General features: G+C 41.9%; 1 protein-coding gene across 8 annotated transcripts in view; it reads right to left on the bottom strand.

Moving 5' to 3' along the window:
• SRGAP2 (SLIT-ROBO Rho GTPase activating protein 2) overlaps positions 1 to 22,313 on the bottom strand; it is a 237,977-nt gene that overhangs the window by 212,170 nt on the left and 3,494 nt on the right. The gene's annotated exons all lie outside the window — the stretch shown is intronic.

Genomic DNA, 22,313 nt, shown 5'->3' with positions numbered 1-22,313 from the left:
TCACTTGATTACTGCCAAGAGTCCACTTAATACCCTTGCTTCCACTTTTTACCAGCTAACGTCTGTTTTCCACTCAGCAAGCAGCGTGATCTTAAAAATAAATATATAAATCAGACATTCTACTCCCCTGCGGCTGCCCTCCAGTGGCCTCCCACTGCACCCACCGGAATCAATGCATAGTCCTGACCGTGCTCTCCAGGCCGTGTGGTCTGACCCTGCCTGCCTAGTCCACCTCACTCCACATCCGTCTCCCATCTGCTCTGTACCTCTGGCTGCACACACCTTCCTTCTATTCCTCAAACAAGCACCTTCAGACCTCAGCATCTGCTGCTCCCTTGCCCCCAGATCTTCAGGAGTCACCTCCAAGAGGCCTTCCCTGACCACACATGGGTTAAGTAAGCTCCTCCCACACTGATCCCTGCCAGCCACTCTTGAATCCACCACCTGATTTCTTTTTATTTTTATTTTTTGGCCGTGCCGCATAGCTTGCAGGATCTCAGTTCCCCGACCAGGGATTGAACCTGGGCCACAGCAGTGAAAGCCCGGAATCCTAACCACTAGGCCACCAGGGAACTCCCGCACCACCTGATTTCTCTATTTCCTTCAGAATACTCAACTACCTTTCATTACCCTATTAATTGATCCATTTATCTTTTTACTGTACATTTCTCCCACTAAGACTACAGCTCCATGAAAGCAGACAGATGCTCTGTCTTGTTGGTAACTGTCTCTAGCACCAGACCACAGCCCGGTACATAGTGGACATGCATCACCACATGTTGAGTGCATGAATGAATGAATGAATGAATGAATATCTTTTAAAGAAATCAAATTGAAGGCTTTAAAGACAGGGTAAGGCTCTCTGGTAGGCCCCACAGAGACGGTGTCCTGGTTCACTCCTGTACTCACAAGAAATGCCAACACTGGCACACACTTCACTAACAGGGAAATAAGACGCTGAGGTAAAATCAAGTGCCTCCGTTAGGCATTTCCATAATTAATCATCAGCGTTCATAGGCTGAGAGTTACCTCTAATACCAACTCTAGCATCAATCTAAAGGAAACCTATTTATTTAAACTGACAAAAACATGCTGTCGTTTTCATTTCCATTACAAAGCATGCCAATGTAGCAGAAACACTGATTGAACATCTTTCTCTCAACCCAAGTGGCAACTGATCAGCTTACCAAGGGACAAATAAGTTCAACAACTCATGTCAAAAGTAGAAAAGTCTTTCCTTTCTTTCCTTCTCTCTTTCTCCCTTTCTTTTTCTCTTTCTTCCTTTCTTCTTTCTCCTTATGAGGCATAAGTTAGATATTTAAAACACAGAAAATTACTAAGATGTAAAATTCTCTTTTAGGAGACACTAAACTGTGACAGTCATCCATTTTGTTTAAAATAAGGTAAGATGTATATATGTGTGTGTGTATATATGTCCGTGTGTGTGTGTGTGTGTGTGTGTATATATATATATATATATATATATTGGGCAACAAGTAACTAGAAGAACTCCTATTGTAACTGCCCATGGAACACGGACTCCACAGCCCAGTAAGTGATGTACCACTTCACCTCCATCAACCCCTAATTCCTGCTCCTACAGAGAATAAATCAGATGACAGAACTAAAAGCACTTTGAGTCTCTGAAAGAAAGAAGCTATAGAAATCCTGAAAGAAAAAAAAAACCAAACCCAAATACAGTCTCTGAGGGAAAAAAAAAAAAAAGACATTGCCTAAAAAAGAGAGGCAAGGTGTTAATTGCTGAAGAGTCCTTCAGGTTGAAGAGAGCCACCCTTGACTAGCCTTCTGTCTCCTTTTCAAGGATCTGCAGTGATCCGGTCTCCTATTAAAATCAGGCTGTTTATTCAGTGGCCTTTTGACAGCTAAGATGCTAGGAGCTACTCAGGTGCTTAGGTGCAGCCCAGCCAAGCAGGCCTGCACAGGTTTCCACCACACCCAGGTTTCAGTTTGGCAGATAATGAAAATGGCCAAAAGAGTCATTGATGATTTAAGTATTCACTGAGATATGCTCACAAGATAAGACAAAGGGAACCTCAGAACAGTGAAACCAAATCAAACCAAGAAGACCTTCAACAGTAGTGAATGTCATTACACAACTTTGGCACAAATTGAGGAAGCTTCCGAAACAGAACTAAGACTGCAAGATGCTATGGTCCAGCCTTCTTCCTCCACTCAGAAGCAGCCCCACCGCCACCCCCACCGCATACTCTTCCTTAAAAAAGTATTCTATTCTTTTCTCTAAACCCTCTTGAGCAGCGTATTCAATAGCCTTTCTTTTTCAACCCTACCCCTCAACTGCTTACAGTTGGACTTAAGAAACTGCTTGAGTTACAGCCCAGTCCAACTGTACTGTAGACGAAACTTGAGCAGGACAGGACTAAACTTGAGTTGTTTCCTACAGACAAAAGTACAATGGTTGACATTAAAGAGCACCTAATTGAAGGAAAACTGGTTTTAAGCAGATTAATAAACTCTATGCTTACAGGTTCTCACGCTTGGTATATTTTTCAGAAACACCCCCAACAAGATAAGAAGTTGGGAAATGGTTCCCTTGGCTAGTTAAGAAAGAATGTCATCTTAAAAAAAAAAGAAAAAAAAATCATACTAAGGAACTGGCAGACATATGTCATTCTTTTGGACAATGTTTTTGCAAGTAGATTTGATTTTCTTTACTCAAATGTATCCAACTTTGGAGTTTGCAAGGCCAAAATAGATACAGAAGAAGGTCCTCCAATTTCCCATTCTTGGCTCCAAAATAAATTAGTTTTATATTAAGTCAAGACACTGAAATTGCTGCTAAATAAGAATGATTCTAAGTCATGATTAAGATTGCTTTTCAGGACTTCCCTGGTGGCGCAGTGGTTAAGAATCTGCCTGCCAATGCAGAGGACACGGGTTCGATCTCTGTTCCGGGAAGATCCCACATGCTGCAGAGCAACTAAGCCTGTGCGCCACAACTACTGAAGCCCACACACCTAGAGCCCGTGCGAAGCCTACGCACCGCACGAAGAGTAGCCCCCGCTCGCTGCAACTAGAGAAAGCCCACGCACAGCAACAAAGACCCAATGCAGCCAAATAAAAAAATAAATATTTTTTTAAGTTAAAAAAAATTTTTTTTAAAAAGATTGCTTTTCAAGCTATCAACAACAGTATATCTTAAATGCCCAGCACTATGCAAAACATCAGGGGCAGGTACAAAAGAAGTATAAAATAGAGTTCCTATGATACACACCTAACAATGTAGAGACAGCTCTCAATTAATTTACCAAGAGTATGTCGCATAACAGGATTATTTGTAAGTTTGTGTTTGAAGTACAAACACATTTCCCCATAAAAGGCATGCGATAGAGTTTCAGTTCTCAGGCTGGTAGAAAACTGACTCAGCCCACAGCGTAACTGAAATATCCAGTATGTGCAAATGAAACCTGATATAGAAAGAACAGTGTAACAATAGAAATACCTGACATGTATATGGTGCTTTGTTAGCTACAAAGAGTTTTTCATACACATAAACTTCACCATGACTCTGTGGATAGGTGATATTTGGTAGAACATGGTGATGTTGTCAACAGTTGAGGAAATGGAGGCACAGAAAGCCTAGAAACTTCTTCAAAGTCACAGAGCTACTAAGTGGCAATAGGACCCTAACACTGGCCTACCGACTCCAAATCCCATTCTCTTTCCACTGGTGCAAAACAGAATAAGAAATAGGCTGTGGAGGGTTTTGTTTGCTTTGCTGTTTTTAGACTGATGCCTGAGAAAGATGAGGAGGTAAATGGAAACTTTTAGGGATTCCAAAGGAGGCTTAGGGGCACTTTTAGAGGCTTTCAACATTGACAGCACTGGTGCTTTATTGCTTTCATTTCACTGTGAGCCTTGTGGAGGGGCTTTTCTCCTTTCAGGTTCATCACTAGTGCTTTTCCAGTTCATCTGCCATGATTAAGGTATGTTGGAGGATGGTGTTCAGTTTGGGCTCTAACTCATGAAGAAGAATACACCATCAGCAAGAAGGGTTTGGAAAGATTTCCTTGATAATGGATAAGCACTGGAAAAGAGAAGGGAAGGAAGAAGTGTGATGAAGACAACCATGTGCATGAGGAAGACTGCCTGAGGCAGACAGAAGGCAAAGGGGATAGGGGCTGAGGGAGGCCATTATTCTATTAAGAGACCACAGGCCAGTGTAGAGTCAGTGCTCACCACTGCACCATCAGGCCAAGGCACCTTGGCTGCAGGCAGATGAAGGAGGAGGCGGCAACTGCCACAACCCAGCTTTGCATAAATATGGGTCTCTCCTCCACAGTGAGGGTCTCCAGTCGAGACATCTATAAAATTAGCAGATGACAGCACAAATAATCACACATCTACACCTTCCACAAAAATCCTTTTAACTGAATAAAAGTGCCAAGAGTTTCGTTCATTCATTAATCCAGTAAAACAATAAACATTTACTGTGTGCCAAAGCGCCACACTAGATGCCAGAAAAACAAACATAAACAGGGACAGTCCCTGCCTTCAAGGAGCTCACAGTTTAGTAGGTGAGAAAGATGTACACATAAATAAGTACAAAGTAATGCAACTGGTATGAATGTATTTAGTTAAACACCAAGTACAGCATCAGCATAGTATACTTCAAGCACAGACAGAAGCCAATAGGTTCCCCAACACGCTCTAGTTGGCAGACTTGCTGTTTATCATTTACCCATCTGTACACAGAGGCCCACACTAATATTAGGCCAAATCTACATTATTAATCACATATTTATTTGTCTGCTAAGTCACTATCTTGATGTCTGCCCTGCGCAAGTCGTTGTTTTGTTCTTATGGGGAAGAATGGGTGTGCACATAAATCTCACCCAAATTGTGTAAGAACAAACCTAAACTTGGGGCGGTACACAAGAGGTTCACTGTAACACGGCATGTCGTTTCAATTATGGCCCAGAAGGCAACGAGTGATTCACTTTAACAAACATCCTGAGTCAATGTTACACAGGTCAAGTCTCCTTAAAACAAACTCCAGGAGACCATCCACCATTTTCTGTCACAGCAAATAAAATCTTAATGTATACTTGTTTGGACTGTGTAATTTACAAAGCAGATGCACAAGCATTATATTATTTAATCAACACAGCAACCCCTAGGTATGCTTATTACATGGTCATCTTATATCTGAAGAAGCTGAGGCCAGGAGAGGTTAGGCATTTACCCAGGGCCGTGTAGTTAATGTAGTTAAGGGTCAAAGCTGGGACTGGTGTGCAAGCCTTCAAACCTCCATTTGGGTGTTTTTTTTTCCTACCAAATTGCTTAAAATCTGGTTGCTTAAAATTCCCAAGCCAACTGTGGATAATCTTTGTTACTCAGAATTTTTTTTAAAAAAGGAGATTATAATAATTCCTACAGTCTCCTTGTATCCAGCACGTTGGATGACAAGCAATCACAGGCCATTCTGCTCAAAATAGAAATAACACTAAGAATTCAAAGCCTTTGGAGGTGATGATGGAATCCACTCCGTCCAACTGCCAATATCGAAAATATGTTTTCCCATAAATAGCTTTAGTCTGATCTTCTCTCTCAACAAATTCCACATCACAATCTCCAATCAAGACCTCTAATTCACCATCGAAAAGTTATTCAAATTAGGACAATTAGCCACTTCTGCTCCCACACCTTGAAACAGCCCAGGCACCACCCAGTCAAGTAGCGCTGAACTCAGCCTCTCCCACACTCTCTTGGGATGCTTTTAAAATAACTTGTTCCTTTGCCAGCTCCTTGTCAACCCCTGAGAGCTCCAGTGGTGGAGGGTGGTGGTGGGGTTTGACTTGACTTTTCTTTAATTCACAGGTTGACCCTCAAAAGGGGCCTCTAACAGAATCTCTGGCTGGAGAGAGGTTTATCAGAGGAGAACAGGGCAGCTAGGAGCTCAAGTTTTTCCTTTCCTTGTTTAGCTGTGCTCATCCCCTACAGGGACTGGGGAAAGAAAATGCTATTAATTCCTGAACACAAACAGTAAGTCCCCCTTCAAGGGAGAACATTTCTCAGACTGAAACGTAAAGAAGCTGCAAATGAGGTCAGGTATTTGGCGTGGGAGTGAGGTGCCATCTATTTCACGGTTTCTCTGCAACATTCCCAATTTAGAAGAAAGGACAATGACAGATTTAATGAAAGTGGGGTGGCAGGAGTGGGGAAGGGATGGCACTGTCACTTGCCTGATGCAATTCCTGCTTGAATGGAACTGTCACCTCAAACTCAGGATGTCTAGAATAACGCTCCCTGCTCCCTCTCTCGGCAAGCGCGGCGCCCTGACTTCCCTACGACTATTTCTGACATCGCCACCATTGTCCTCTCTGTCTCCCAAGCTAGAAACCTCAGGCATTCCTGACTCTTACTTCGGCCCTGGCTCCTATCTCTGTAGCCCATTTTCCTACCTTAGTAGCGTCTCTGACTATAATGTGGACAAACATGGTACTAAGGGTAAAAGAACAAGCAGGCTTTGGAGCCCAACAGACCTGGGCCTCAGTCACCACCCCACCCCAGGTCACCTGTCACCTTAGATCATCTGTCTGAGCACAGTTGATAGTTGATAGTTCAGTAAATGGAGAATGGCACTAAGAACTGGTCATATTTAACAACATATTCACAGCGCCCACTTCCGGGCCGGGCACAGACTGGTCTACACTGTGTGGGCAGGAGCGCGCCTCCCTTCCCAGTCCAGAGCAACCAGAGTGTCTCTGAAACCAGACTGCATGGCCCCACTCTTCAACCCAGACGGCCTCTATTGTTCTGACCGCGGCAGCACAGAGTCAGACTCTGGCTGATCTTCAAGATCATCAAAATCCATCCAGCCCCATCCTACTCCCCTGTCTCTTAACTCCTCTGCTCTAGCCAGGGTCTACTCACTCACTCACTCAGCAAACATTTTTTGGGTGCCTACCACATGCCAACATGCTGCTGGATGCTGGGAATGTGAAGGTGAAAGGCTGCCCACCCTCAAAGAGCTCACAAGCGCCTTTCTGGTAGGGAGAGTGTATCTGCGGGAAGGGGCACGGGGTGGGGTGAGGGTGGATAGAACCATCATTGTATTACGGTGTAGGAAGTGATGCCGGAGGGGTGAGCATGGTGGGGGCTGTGGGAACACCACCAAGGGAAGTGCACACACGGCCTCTGTTCTTTCCTCCTACCCTCCAGTTAGCCAAATCCTACTCCGTAAGTCAAGGTCTTATTCATTCTGGCCCACACCTCTCCCATCTCTGAATTCCTCAAGTTCTTATCAACACTACTCATTTCTAGTCATCCACTGGCTGATGTCATTTCTTGTATTGCTGTTGGTTAAATTTTTTTTTATTACTCTTTGTATACGTTGGCAATTTTTCTCCACTGGTTTATGCGATTGTAGAGGATACCCACTAAATTCTAGACAGCTCTAAAAATCTCTCGTGTAAACTATATATTAATTATTGGTGGCATAAGTGATAAGTTCAGGGTTACTGACAATCACAAAGTCATGTATTTATTTGGCTAGGTCCTGACTTCTGCATGGCTGACCCTTGAAATCCAACCCAAAACAAGAGAGAAGACCCCTGGTTATCTCTGAAACACTTTCCAACACATAATTTGCTACTACTATAGTTTTAAAACCTTTCCAAAAAAGATTTTAAGTGTAAGAAGCTCATCAAATAAAATCTGAGGTGGACACCCAATATAGCAAACATAAAAGCAGAGCTGTTCTGGTTGGAGCCATGGTGACAGCTTACCGCTGCCTACCTCAGGAGGGAGACATGCAACTCTGCATCAACAGCCCCTGTGGCACATTCCAGATGGCAACAGTGTTAACACCACTACAGCATGAAGGCAAGCTCACCTTGCCCACAAATATGTGGAAATTCAATACACGTCCAAACATGACATTATAAATCAATGGGGGAAAAGATGGCCCCTTTCAACAAATGAAATCAGAACAAATGGTTAGCCATAAGGAATATAAAATAAAGTTAGAGCCCTACCTCACACCATTCACAAAAATAAATTCCGCATTTATTCAAGTCAGATTTGTGAGAAGCAAAACTTGAAAACATTTAAAAGAACACATAGGAGAATATCCTTATGATTTCAGGATAGGAAAGGTTGTGTGTATGTGCATTCTAAAATAAGCCCAAACGATAAAGGAAAAGCTAGACAGATTTGAGTATATTAAAATTTAAAATTTCCTATACATCAAAGAATCCAATAAAAAGTGAAAAGTTAAGCCAACTTTGGGAGAAGGTATTTGCAACCCATATCACCAACAAAAGATAAGTATCCAGAATATATAAGAAATACCCACATGTCAATATTAAGAAAAAGAAAGGCCACCTAAAAGAGCTGTTTCTAGACTGCAGTTCAAGAACTGCTCCGGGTACGTTTCCAGCTCAGTTCTCCCAGAAAACACAGTGAGGTGGTATCTTGTCCTACTTAGAAATGTTTATATTTTATTAGAGTTTATAATGTTTGTTACCATATATTATCTCAGCTTATCTATACAACTCTGGCATGTAGGCAGAACATATATTATGCCATTTTTTTGATGAGGAAATTGAGACTCAAGAAGTTAAGTGATCAGTTTTAGGAAAATATATACATCACTTCCTAGTGAAAAACAAAACCTAGATTTTCCACCTTCTAATCTACAATCTTTCCATTTTAAAAAAATTACCTCCATTTTTTAAAAAACACCTGTTCACACAAAAATCTGTACGTGAGTGTTCACAGCAGCTTTATTCTTAACAGCCAAAAACTGGAAACAACCCAGCTGTCCTTCAATGGGTAAATGGTGAACAAACTGTGGTACATCCATACAATGAAACGCTATTCAGCAATAAAAAGGAATCAGCTAGCGATACACACAACAACCTGGGTGGATCACCAGATAATTATGCTGAGTGAAAAAAAGCCAATCCTAAAAGGCTGGATACTATATGATGCCATGTACATTAACAGTCTTGAAATGACAAGATTATAGCCATGGGGAACAGATTAGTGTTTCCAGGAGTTAAGGAATAAGGACTAAGGGAGGTGAGATGAGGTGAAGGGGGAGACAGGACTACAACACGTCAACATGAGGGACCCCTTTAGTGATGGCACCGTTCAGCAGTTTGACTCTATCAGTGTCAGTGTCCTGGTTGTGATACTGTACTATAGTTTTGCATGATGTTAACCATTGGGGGAAAACTAAGTAAAGGGTATGTGCAAGCTCTCTGTATTACTTCTGACGATTGCATGTGAATGTGTAATTATTTCAAAATAAAAGATTTCCAAAAAGCCCAGAAAACAAAAACCAAAACTGCCCTGTTGTCGTGCCAGTCATAGGTTAAATGAGATAAAGTATGGAAAGACACTTCTCAGACTGTCAAGTGCTCTATTAATACCAGGAGGCAATCACAATCCTCCTCCTCCACCAGCCTCATCAATGTTACTCATTGTCAGACTATTCTCTCCCTTCTGGGCCTTCTATATCCCTCCACTGTGGTCCTGTCACTGTATTTGTGTAACCTGTCCATTCCTTTTAATAGGCTGTAGCTCCTTGAAACCCAAAACCTTGTTATGTACCTCTAGATGCCCACAACCCAGTACATAACAAGCACATAGTAGGTGTTCAATAAATGGGTGCTGGATTGAAATTAGCTCATGATTTCCTTGTTCAATACCAGATGAACCAAAACTGGTGGCAGTGGGGAGGGGAGAATACTGGGAAGAAGAACACCCCAGTAGCCATGAGGCAATGCCCTGAAAGTTTCATCAATTACCTCCTCCTTCCCTGAGCCACTGAAAACCCAGATGAAGCAAAGGTCTGTACAGAGGGAGTGGCGGCAGTAGCAAAAACATGAGTTCAGTTCATCAGGCCTCCTTTTTTATCCTGTTTCAAGTTCCGCAAATGAAAGAATTGACCATTTATAGTTTGGGTCACTGGAACAAGATGGAAAGGTAGGCTACAGTGTACTCTTCCGGAAAAGATTTTAAAGGTTAGCTGACAGCCCTTTTCCTGACATGATTAGACTGAAGAATTGCCGGGGGCAGAAGAATATACTAAATGATCTGTTAGAATCTCTCAGAGACCTCACACTCTGGGCAAACAGATTTGGCTCATGGGGCGGGAGGGGGTTCCCACACCCCGAAAACAATGCTAGCAGCTCCTTAACTCCTCCAAATAGTTCTCGAGCATTAAAAAAAAAAAAAAAGCACAAGCGAGTGCTTTGCTGCTCCTAATGTTATCGTATAATTTTTCAAATTCTTATTCAATTACATATCATGGTCTTATCTGCAATCTCCACAGGCCAAATAGCCCTGCTTTCACATCATGCCCACTGAGCCTGCAGAACACAAGCAATTCCAGCTCTCATAAACATGAGATCGTTTTACATTAAGTTTTGTAAGAGAGTGTGTGTGTGCGCGTATATGTGCACGCGCAAGCTTGTGCTCAGGAGTGCCTCGTCTTCTGTGAGGAACAAGGAGAAGACTTTAGGTAATGGAAGGTTAAAAACTTGGGAGGTTTGTCTCTGCCTGGATAATGATTAACTCTTTTTGCTGCTGAATCCAGAAGAGCTAGCATTTCTGGACTGGCAGTCCTGCTCCCTGGCCCAAGAGGGAAAGAAAGCTCACATGAACACATGTACTGTCAGAAAGAACTAACTGGTATCGATCGATTTCAGGCTTTGGCAGTGGGAACACTACTGTAGTTTTAAAGAGTACTAGGTGTTTTAAAATTGTATTGTCACTGGTCTTGAAATATCCAGATCAAGAACCTCATTAATCAAATCAACAGATATCATCTATGCAAAATGCTTCAACGTTTGTTTAAAACTGCTGACAGCAAAGCATTGAGATAACTTACATCACCACAAATCACTGAATAAATAAGAGAGATCAAGAGATACAGCACAACTGACTCCAAGGACATCTAAAACACTAAGCCTATTAATATCATTTAAAGATGAAAACTTAGGGCTTCCCTGGTGGCGCAGTGGTTGAGAGTCCGCCTGCCAATGCAGGGGACATGGGTTTGTGCCCCGGTCTGGGAAGATCCCACATGCCGAGGAGCGGCTGGGCCCATGAGCCATGGACGCTGAGCCTGCACGTCCAGAGCCTGTGCTCCGCAACAGGAGAGACCACAACAGTGAGAGGCCCGCGAACCGCAAAAAAAAAAAAAAGAAGATGAAAACTTTAACATGTGGAATCTAATTTTAAAAAATGATATAAATGAACTTATTTACTAAACAGCAACAGACTCACAGATTTCGAAAACAAACTCATGGTCACCAAAGGGGAAACGTGGTAGGGAGGAATAAATTAGGAGTTTGGGATTAACATATACACAGTACTATATATAAAATAGATAATCAACAAGGACCTACTGTATAGCACAGGGAACTCTACTCAGTATTCTGTAATAACCTATGAGAAAAGAATCTGAAAAAGAATGAATATATATATATATATGTATAACTGAATCACTTTGCTGTACACCTGAAACTAACACAACATTGTGAATCAACTATACTCCAATAAATTAAATAAAATTTAAAAAAAGATGAAATCTTAAACCAGGAGTAGGAGAGATGAGTAGGAAGAACCTACAGTATCTGTTCTGTGGTTTCTAGCCTTCTCTTAGGACAATTATGAACATGTAAACTCTATGTGTCAACTCACTTGAAGATAACCATTTTGGATCGTATGTCCTAAAAATGACGAAGCAAGGAACTAGTAATCCATCTTTCTACTTTCTAGCTGAGAAGCTGAGAATCCCAAAAGTGGAAGGACTTGTCCAACATGGCATAGCTAGTCCTCCATGGCCCTACAGCCCTCCTTCCCTCCCTGTGAATGATATTTTTTAAATGCTGTACTGATAAAAATATGAGCTGTCATCATTTTTTTTCTTTTTTTTTTGTGGTACGCGGGCCTCTCACTGTTGTGGCCTCTCCCGTTGCGGAGCACAGGCTCCAGACGCACAGGCTCAGCGGCCATGGCTCACGGGTCCAGCCGCTCCGCGGCACGTGGGATCTTCCCGGACGGGGGCACGAACCCGTGTCCCCTGCATCGGCAGGCGGACTCTCAACCACTGCGCCACCAGGGAAGCCCTGTCATCATTATTAATGGTACTCATTTTAAAACGACAGACTGTTACTTAGCCTATTCATTAGGTGGAAAGAAAACAAACACAAACGTGGAAACACTTCCACTCCATGTTACAGCATACCTCATCACAATCCACAAAGAAATCCCTTAGTTGACAAAGGGCCTAACATATGGAGAGGAATATAAGAGGCAAGAGGCCATCTTACATCCTGGGAGAGGCTGAAGTCCCTTACCCCACAGCCCAGATGTCTAGATTAACCCTACCCAGTTCCACATCCATGCCACCTCCGCCCAGTTTGTCCCAGACCAGATGTCAGGGATTAAAAACCTCCTACTTCCTTATTCTATAATTGTAATTTAAGACAATCACCCAACTTCCATTTTCTTTCTCTTTTAAATTCAAGTTCTGCACACAACATAAATTTCTATAATACCCAGCGTTACACAAGTTCAACCTCTGGCCCATGACCATTGATGAGGAAAACCATATACACCAGTATCAGGAGAGAATTTTCTCACTCTGTAAGTCTCTGAGCTTACTGGAAGTCCTAGGTTTAATATATTTATCCTGATTAAAGCATTTATTGTCCCTGGTAACCCAGTCACAAGTCCACCTCTAGGTCAATCAAGTAACTATCCCTCACCTCAATTTCTCCAGCTGTGAGGCTCACCTTTCTATCAGATCGTGACACCTAACCAAGTGTCACTTCAGATGCTCTCCAGAGCAGCTGCCACTGTGCCACGACAGGGGTCCACGCTCCATGTGTGCAGCAGCCACAGAGACATGGCAAGCCCTGGGGCTGGGGAGAGTGTCATTCAGAGAATACAACAGGTTTTGTACTTACAAGTGTGCCTGCTAAATAGGGGCAAAACTGTTACCTTCAATATCTTAAATAAGCAAAACTAATGAACCATGAAAGCTGGGGCGGGCCTTAGAAATTTTCTAATTTAACCCCACTTTCCTAGATGAGAAAACCAAGGTGTAGGCAGATCAAATAGGTATATACTAGGAAGACATTTAGAACACTGCATTTAGAACTCCTTTTCGCATCAAGATACTAGGGAATGAGAACAATCAACTAAATGTCCACAGCATTTCATAGTTTCGAAGGCATTTCTAATGAATTATTTCATTGGAGCCTCACAACAGTGTTGAGTGGGCCTGGTTTCCCACTCTGCCTTCATCACTTACTAGCTGCGTGCTTTGGAGTAAGTTATTTAACCTCCCTGTTTCTCATCTGTCAACTGGGGATAATAATAGTAGCTACCTCATAGGGCTGTTGGGAGATTCATGAGTTAAGACTACACGTAAAGCACTTCAAACACAATTTAGACATAAGAAGTACTCACTAAATGCTAGCCATCTTCGCCATAATCACCATCACCATTAGCCAGGGCCAAGAACTGTTGTCCCGATTTTACAGATGAGGAAACAAACAAGGAATTTTGAGACCTGAGGTGAGTTACCCCCAAAATCACAGTTGTAAATGGCAAAGCCAAACTAGAACCAAGGCTTTCTGACTCCAAATCCAGCATTCTTTCCCAGGGAACCATGCTGCCCTGTAGTTCAGTTTGTTATGGCCCCAAAGAAGTATTGCTCCAAAATAGATATCTCAGTCAAGATGCTTTCCCAAAGAGCAGCTTACTCATCTGACAAGATCTGGCCCAATTACCCTCACCCCCCTAAAATAAATAAATAAACACAAGAAAAAGACTAGTGGGAAAGAGGAGCAGATCTCCAAGGGGTTTCAACGTTTGGAGAAATTGGTGCCAACTCTTCAGAAACAGGATGTATTTCTTAAAGCTCCTGGCATATCATGTCTTGGCCAGCTCACGCTCCTGGATCCCTTTGTTTTCTGTGCTTTGTCTTCCTGTGGAGCCCATGGCTGGTGAGGTCACCTTCTCCAGGGTGAGCACTCAGACCCTACTATGATTTGAAAGGCAGAATCTGGGCTCAGGCAGCAAAGACAAGGTCCCAACTTTCATGATGCCTTTTGGGTCACCTGCCCACTGATTAGTGCATTTTTAGAAGAAAAGGTTAAAAAAAAAAAAAAAAAAAGGCTCTGCCTTCCCCCTAACAGATGGCATCCTAAAATACTCACAGAAATGGAGGAGGTGCACTTCCCAGCTGCTCTTCCTTCCTCATGAATGTATATTTCAAGTTCAGAACCCTTCTTTCACAATATATAAATAAAGTCAAGGCTACTTAATACCAAATGACTAGAAAAACCAGCGGGGAGAGTTTTTCTGTTGGTCACTTTGGACCTTTCTTCCCCTTTTACCACAGACCATGCAGCTGCTTCTAATAAGGCAGTAGCTCTCTCCAAAACCATGCCTCGAAAAAGTATCCCAGCAGTTCTTCTTCAGGTCAATTCTGTTTTAACTCCTGGTCAAAATAGACCTAAACTTTCTCAAATTTAGACCTGGAATATCTGTTTTAAATGATGAATAAATCCTGGACAAATGTAGAATGTGTTTTGCTTCAATTACAGAAAAATCTTACTTTTGTTTTAAACTCTTTCAAATTTCAGAGTTAATATTTTCCTTGAATTTTAAGGAAAGACATGATTGAAGAACTCAAGTATAGCTCTAGGGCAATGATTCTAAAGGGGCAGAGGGGGTAGTAAATAAGGAAAAACTTAACCCCACTGGGGAACCTCCACAGCGCTACATAGTTTGTACTTGTCCCTGTATGATGATAATATTCACAATGCTTAATCTACTTTGAATTTCAATAACATTAACATAAGAAGAAGTCTTGTTATTGGAGTAGGAGGAGAAATGCAGAAGCAAGGCAATCCTGGCACTGTCAAATCCAACCTCAACTCAGAAAAGGTTCACATTCAATTTATAAGTATTTATTCATTTCCATGCCAGAAGCTGGACGCATGGAAATGAATAAAAGACAATTCCGTCCCCCAGGTACTCAGCTAGTTATAAATAATGAGGTGTAAATGAAGAGATTACAATGTAATATGATGAGTGCAATATAAAAAATAAGCACAAAGACACTGCTGAGGAGATGCTGAGGGTGGGCTGAGTAACCCAGTGCAGAGATGCTAAGGAATCCTGCTTGGCATCTTGCACAGGGTCACTATGCAGAGAGTAGGGATAAGCAGGGAACACTTCCTGGAGGTGGTGACATCTGAGCTAGGTTTTAAAGGATAAGTTTTCCAGGTTCAAGGAAAAGGACCCATTCCAAACAGAAGACAGCATGGATAAAGCATGAAGCATGAAATAACATAATGCAGTAAGGGAACGAGAGGCAGTTTAGCCTTCTAGTGGTAAAAAATGTGATCAAGGTAATTGGGAAGTGATGGATGTAAACAGTCTATGCTATGACCTTAGCAGAACAATAAGTCTGGTTTTTAAAAAAATCACTTTGGTGGTATTATGCAAGATATATTATCAAGATCAAATTAAGAAACTACTTCTAAAAAAATTATTTTTAGTAGTCCAGGTCATTCATTTATGCATTCATCATTACAGCCAGTATATATTTACTAAGAGCCACCATTTAGGCTACAACACTATTCTAGACATGTTTACTATCTGAAGGGGCCCCCCCATAGTAAGAGTTACTTATTTAGCATTTAATACTTACCATACATGATGGAGCTAGCATTTTACACACATTCACAATAAACCAGAAAGGTTGGTCTTATCTCTGTGTCACAGAAGAGAAGTTGAGTGAGCAAGGATATACAGCAAGGAGGTGATACTGACAAGATTCCAACTGAGAGCTACTTCCAAAGCCTACGCTCTTCACATTGCACTGCACTACACAACCTCAAACCATTCCTACCGGAAGTCTAGCAGTAGAGAGAAGACTAAAAGACAAATATTTAAAATCTAAGGCAGTACAAGATCAATGCCATAGCGCTACGTGAATGAACTAGAGAGAAGGGTCATTTCTGATCAGTGCGACCAAGGAAGGCATCCCAGAAAAGTTGAGCTTTACTAGAAGGGTGAGATCTCAGTAGGTGGAGATGTGGGGCTGGGCAGGGAGAAAGAGGTATTCCATGAACAGTGCTCAGAACTTAGACTCTGATGATGGCCGAGGTTCTAATTCCTGTTCATTCACTAGCTGCAGCCTCTGGGTGAGTTGCTGAATCTCCTACACCTCACTTTCTTCATCAGCAAAATGGGATAATAACAGTATATTCCCCCTAGAACTGGTGTAAGAATTATGAAATAATTTATGTAGAGTATTTAGCATAATGCTTAGTACATTAAGCCCCAAACAAACAGCAAAATATTAGTTAATAGTATATGTGTCTAAAGAATGGCAAATAGGGAATTCTCTGGTGGTCCAGTGGTTAGGACTCCGCACTTTCACTGCTGAGGGACCGGGTTCAATCCCTGATTGGGGAACTAAGATCCCACAAGCCACGTGGTGTGACCAAAAAAAATAAAGAATGTCAAATAGTGTAGATAGGCCTCCAGTCCTTTTAAAGTAAAATGAAAAAGTATGGTTGACATGATAGGTTGCAGCCAGATTGAAGACCAAGTAATATTCACCTTGGAAAGGTGGTCTCTATTCAACAGATGATAGGGAATCAATCATTAGAGGAAAGAAGCCACATTCATAACACTCTGAGCAGATCTCCCATGGAAGCCCCCAGCCCCTACCCTTGGCATCTGGCTCACTTGTGACCAGGTTCAGAAGAGGCCTGAGGCTCAGGGGACTAGTTCAAGCAAAGACTATAGGAAAATAGATACTGTCATTCTTCAACTTGTAACTTATCGAAGATTTTTTTCTTTTCTTTCTTCCCCTATCCTGTATCCTCTCTCCTAAACATGGTACTAGCTGAGACACAATTATTAACACAACTTCCCTGGGAGATTGTTTATTTTTATTTACTAAGGTTAAATAAATTTTCCAGGGACCAATCTAGGTGGCTTGGATCATTATTTAAAACTTGATAATATCTGGCTTTTACTTATTTATTTTTAACCTAATGTCATTTCTATAATGCAGTATTATCTTACTCATTTATTAACACATTATGATGAAGAAACTTTGTGATGGTTTCATTCACTTATCATGATTGTGATGTTTTCATAGGTAGACAACATGCCAAAACTTATCAGATGTATACCTCAAAAAACTGAGGTTTATTATATGTCAATTAAACCTCAGTAAAGCTGTTAAAAATACAATAAAGGGGGCTTCCCTGGTGGCGCAGTGGTTGAGAGTATGCCTGCCGATGCAGGGGACATGGGTTCGTGCCCCAGCCTGGGAAGATCCCACATGCCGCGGAGCGGCTAGGCCCGTGAGCCACGGCTGCTGAGCCTGCGCGTCCGGAGCCTCTGCTCCGCAATGGGAGAGGCCACAACAGTGAGAGGCCCGCGTACCACAAAAAAAAAACAAAAAAAAACCAATAAAAGTTTAGTCATTCACGTAATTATTAAAAGGTATAAAATTAATACACAATACTTATACTACCAACATAAATATATACTCATAATATGAAAATATGTATATTTAAAGGTTAATTCTAAAAATTTAATGAGGACAGGTGATTATATAGAAATGTATACACAGGCCTGTAAAACTTTGGTGTAGAGGGCATTTTAAAAAAATAGGAATATACCTATGTTCATGGCAGCATTATTTGCAATAATCAAAAGGTAGAAACAACCCAAGTGTCTATGGATGGATGAACGGATAAACAAAACGTGGATTATACATATAATGTCCTTAAAAAGGAAGGAAATTCTGACACATGCTACAGATCCTGGATGAACGTTTAAGACATTATGCTAAGTGAAATAAGCCAGTCACAAAAGGACAGCTACTGTATGATTCCACTTATATGAGGTACCTAGAGTTGTCAAATGTGGGCAGGGGGCAGTTATTGTTTAATGGGTACAGAGTTTCAACTCTGCAAAATGAAGAGTTCTGTGGAAAGGTGGTGGTGATGGTTACACAACAATGTGAATGTAATTAATGCCACTGAACTGTACACTTAAGAATGCTTAAGGTGGTAAATTTTATGTTATGTGTATTTTACCACAATTAAAGAGAGAGAGAGATGAGAGTTCCTACATATTATTGTAAAATCAGTAAAGGTGTTATTTTGTAATTTTCAAAGACATTTTTAAGTGCTCTCATTACTTATTTTTAAATCAAACAACTTTGAAGGTAACTCACCCAGATTCCCCAAAAGGCCAATTCTGTAGCTGACCAGTTAAAACTATTCACTTGAATTGTATTATCAGTAGAAATCTAAATATCAACTTCTTTTTCCCTACAACATGACATCATATTTTCCTAACAAAGCCCTCAGAGGTCTAGGGTCTAAAGTAATCACAATTCCCATGAAGAAAACCTCTCTTCTGGAAGGAGACCCCTACAGGTACCACCAGCAGCCCACGTTTATCTAGAGTGAACAGTGGGAGTTTAGGAGTCAGGGGCTAAGCACCTGCTGATTTTAAAGGGTGTGGACCCTACATATCAGGGCCAGGTCAGACCCTGTAAACTTCAAAACAGAGAAATGATTAGGGCTTGTCTGGGCCGTCAACCTGTGTGGTGCATAATTACCAGATGAGCTCCTCCAAAGGAAATTTCTGTTCCCATTCCCCAAGAGAATGCCTGAAATTGGAAAAGTTAAGGACCCCTCACAAACCTTGTTTCTAACCATTGCGACTTTGCACAGCACACAGCATCCCCAGCTCCTTGCCCACCACCTTCCTCCAGGGCCTTTTAACTTGGAGATACAGAGTACAGTACTTTAATTTTTCCAAGAGCTTCATTTTCTTCCAGGAGCTCACCTTACTTAGAGTTCCTATTTTCCCTGAGCAAAGGAAGAGGTGCCTTCAATCATCTCGCAGGAAAATGATAGCATCTGCTTGGGGATTCCAACGAGATGTTTTACTGCAGCTTTTCACAAACTGATTATATTTAAAGCTCCCTTGAGGAATGGGGGCTGGGAGGAAAGAAGCTTCGGAGAAGACCTTTATTGGCAGGAGTGAAGAACCGCTCACACCTCCCCGGGGAAGTGTGTGTGCACACACAATATGTCTAAAGTTTTAAATTTCATCTCCTGCTCTGAAAGGGTCCTGAAAGGGTTAAACTGTTCCAGGCAAAGGCTTTTCTATCAAAATGCTCCAGATGGAAATTACAAAATTTCACTTCTCAGCTCTGTGGTGCTCACACACTGTTCTTCTAAGACATTAAAAAAAAAAAAAAAAAAGACAAGACCCCTAATGTTCTCAGGAAAGAGAATTTGACGGCTCAGCACACAGTGCCACTCTGTTTCAGATGATTCCTCCTAGAATATTTGCATTAACTGTCAATCTCAAGTTTTCTGGGGGACAGTAAAAACTCAAGGTGTGGAGAGGGTACAGGAAAGGGAGCCTTAAACAAAGTCAGGACAATAGCTGGGAGGGTTTGCTGTGATGTGAACTCATCCAAATGCCAGCTAGATTATCACCTCTTGTGATGGTTATGCCCTGCACCTTACCGCCTTTTGCTGCTCCAATCCCAAAAGAAACTAACTAACTAGAGGCCAAAAGGCCTCAGGTTATGACCACGAATCTGACCATGAGTCTGTCAAGAATTTGCCAAGATTAATGTATATGAAGCACTTTGTAAATTGAGCCATGTACAAATACGAAGAGTATTATTACTTTCGAGTCAGAGATTGAAAGGCATGAACTTTCAAAGGAATCTGAACACCCACAAACCAGAAACAATGATGGTTTTTAAGAAGTCGGCTCCAAGGCAGGCTAAGGAGTCACGCCCTTCATAAAACCACACTGGGGTAGGGTTGGGGCTGCAGTCTCAGAAGTCCCTCAGGGCACATGCAAGCAGGTGGTTTAAAGGGACCCAAAACCACAGGATAGACAGGGTCCCCCAAAGTCCATTAAGGGTCCCCTTGATTCAAACCATTCTGACTGAAAAGCAAGACCCAGGACTCTGGTCAGAGACATATAGAACAACAGCAGTCAACAATTAGACAGTTTACCTGTTCATTTTACAGAATGGGAAACTGAGTTCCAGAGGGTTTAAGTGACTGAACCAAGATACCTTTCACTACTACTGGAGGAACTTAAGCTAGAACTCAAGTTTCATCCTAGACTTGTTTCCTATCATTATAACTGGCACTTTGGGAGTGAAAAGGCAATGCGGCCTTAATGGTCATCCCATTTCAGCAGACCTTACTATTATTGAGCATTTATAAGTGCCAGATACTGTGCTAAATGATTTTGATATACTATCTCATTGAATCCTCACAATGACCTTAGGAAACACATATTATGTTGCCTATTTTCCAGGTTAGGATCCCGAGGCTTGGACAAGTCAGGTAACCTGCCCAAGGAGCGAGGCAAGCGAGTGACAGCGCTGAGATTTAAACCTGGATCCCTTTGACTCAAAAACTTGCGCTCTTAACCACCAGACCAAAAAAGCAATTTTCTTTTTTATCTTGGCATCTATAAGAGAAGTAAGACTGGCAGCACTATGAGTCCCACACAACACATAAAAAGCTGAAACATCATAAATCTGTCCAAGGGCTTCCAGCTAGTAGGGGAGCAGAGCCAACCCAGAACCCGGGTCCTTTGTCTCCAAGTTCTATGATCTTCCATGGAGAACACAGACTCTAGAATGCAAGCTTCATGAGGGAGAGGACTTTTTCTTGTTCACTGCTACATCATCAGTCCCCAGAACCCACTGAAGGCACTCAGTAACTAGTTGATGAATAAAGAAGTGGAGTCCACCTGCTGTGGTTTGGCTGTGTGACCTTGGGAGGGCTTCTTTATCCTCTCTAAGCCTCAGTTTCTTCATGCAGTGAATAGAGGATGAATATTCACCTCCACGTTTTAAGTGAAGATTAAATGAGACAATTCTTATAAAGCACTTGGGACAGGCTGGAACATAATGACCACCCAAAATGGAATCTATTATTATCACTATTACTACTATTATCCATTGTCAGACTTTGGCTTCTTAAGTTTTTTTTCCCCTACTCTGGTCAAATGATGTTTCATAATAATTATGAATAGAATAGAATAGAGAATTGGGAGTCAGTAACCTGCTTCTAGTTTCAGATCTACCACCACCTAGCTGTGTGACCTTGGACAAGCCTCTTTATTTCTCTATACTTGCCTCAGCTGTAAATGAGGGACTAAACCATTCAAATTAGTCTCTTAAGCATTCATTGGGCACCTTCTCTGAGTAAGACATCATGCTCGGCCACCTATAAAATTCTATGATCCTGAATAGCGTTAATGAAAAGATATCAGTGCAAAGCAAAAGAGTCCCCTACTTGTGGCAAGGGTAAAGACAAACCCCAAATAGTCAACTGCATTACATCATCTCAATGAGTAATGTTTGTAAATACACAAAGTATTTAATTGAGACACTTGTGAGAAATCCTTCACCAATACAGAATCAGCAGATACAGTTCTATTAATACCTATCAGTCCCGAACCTTCCAAAAAATAAACATGTAAATTCACTTTGCACCTTAGTCAAATGGCGTGCTTCTGGAGAGAAATCTGGGAGAGTCAAAGTTATTAACGCTCCCTATGGCAACAGTTAAGAATAGGATGTATTAAAAAAAAAAAAAAAAAAGAATGACATATCTGGTTAAAACTGCAGGGGGGAATTCCAGCAGCAAACTGCAGTGCATCTGGACAGGACACTGAGGCCAGTGGCTTATTGTTTACAAAAAGAGGCCCGGATTATGAACAGTGACAAGAGGCCAAGACCTCAATTATACCTCACAACCACACCTCTCCCAATCCCAGTTCAACTGAAGCTATCCATCAGTCAACTCCCCCATCTCTGTAATAAACCCACCAATATTTGCAGCCCAGTGGATAGAAGGTCCCTCAGGGCACCTCCAGCACTGACCAACCTGATGACATTAAAAAGATCCTACAGGCACAGTGGGGACTTCAAACTACCTTCCAACCTTCCAAGAGATAAAGCAGCTGCCCATTTCAAACTCTAGCCCTACTCACACCCCCGGCAATCATTAGAGGGGAGGCATGGCCCTTCCCAAGTCCTCTATGATAGGAAAAGGTCTTCTCACATTGGTGCAGGGAAAGAAGGAGGGGCCCCTCCCTCTGTACTCCGAAACAAAGGAAAACCCAGAGCTCCAACCATGTGGTGTAACATTCAAGGCCACCCACCTCTCCCACTACCCAGCTGAAGTCTCAGTGGGCTAGAGCCACATGGC

The sequence above is a fragment of the Globicephala melas genome, chromosome 1, assembly GCF_963455315.2.
Source record: "Globicephala melas chromosome 1, mGloMel1.2, whole genome shotgun sequence".
Taxonomy (NCBI): domain Eukaryota; kingdom Metazoa; phylum Chordata; class Mammalia; order Artiodactyla; family Delphinidae; genus Globicephala; species Globicephala melas.
Note: the sequence above shows the minus strand (reverse complement) of the source record. Positions and strands in the feature narration are given on the sequence as shown.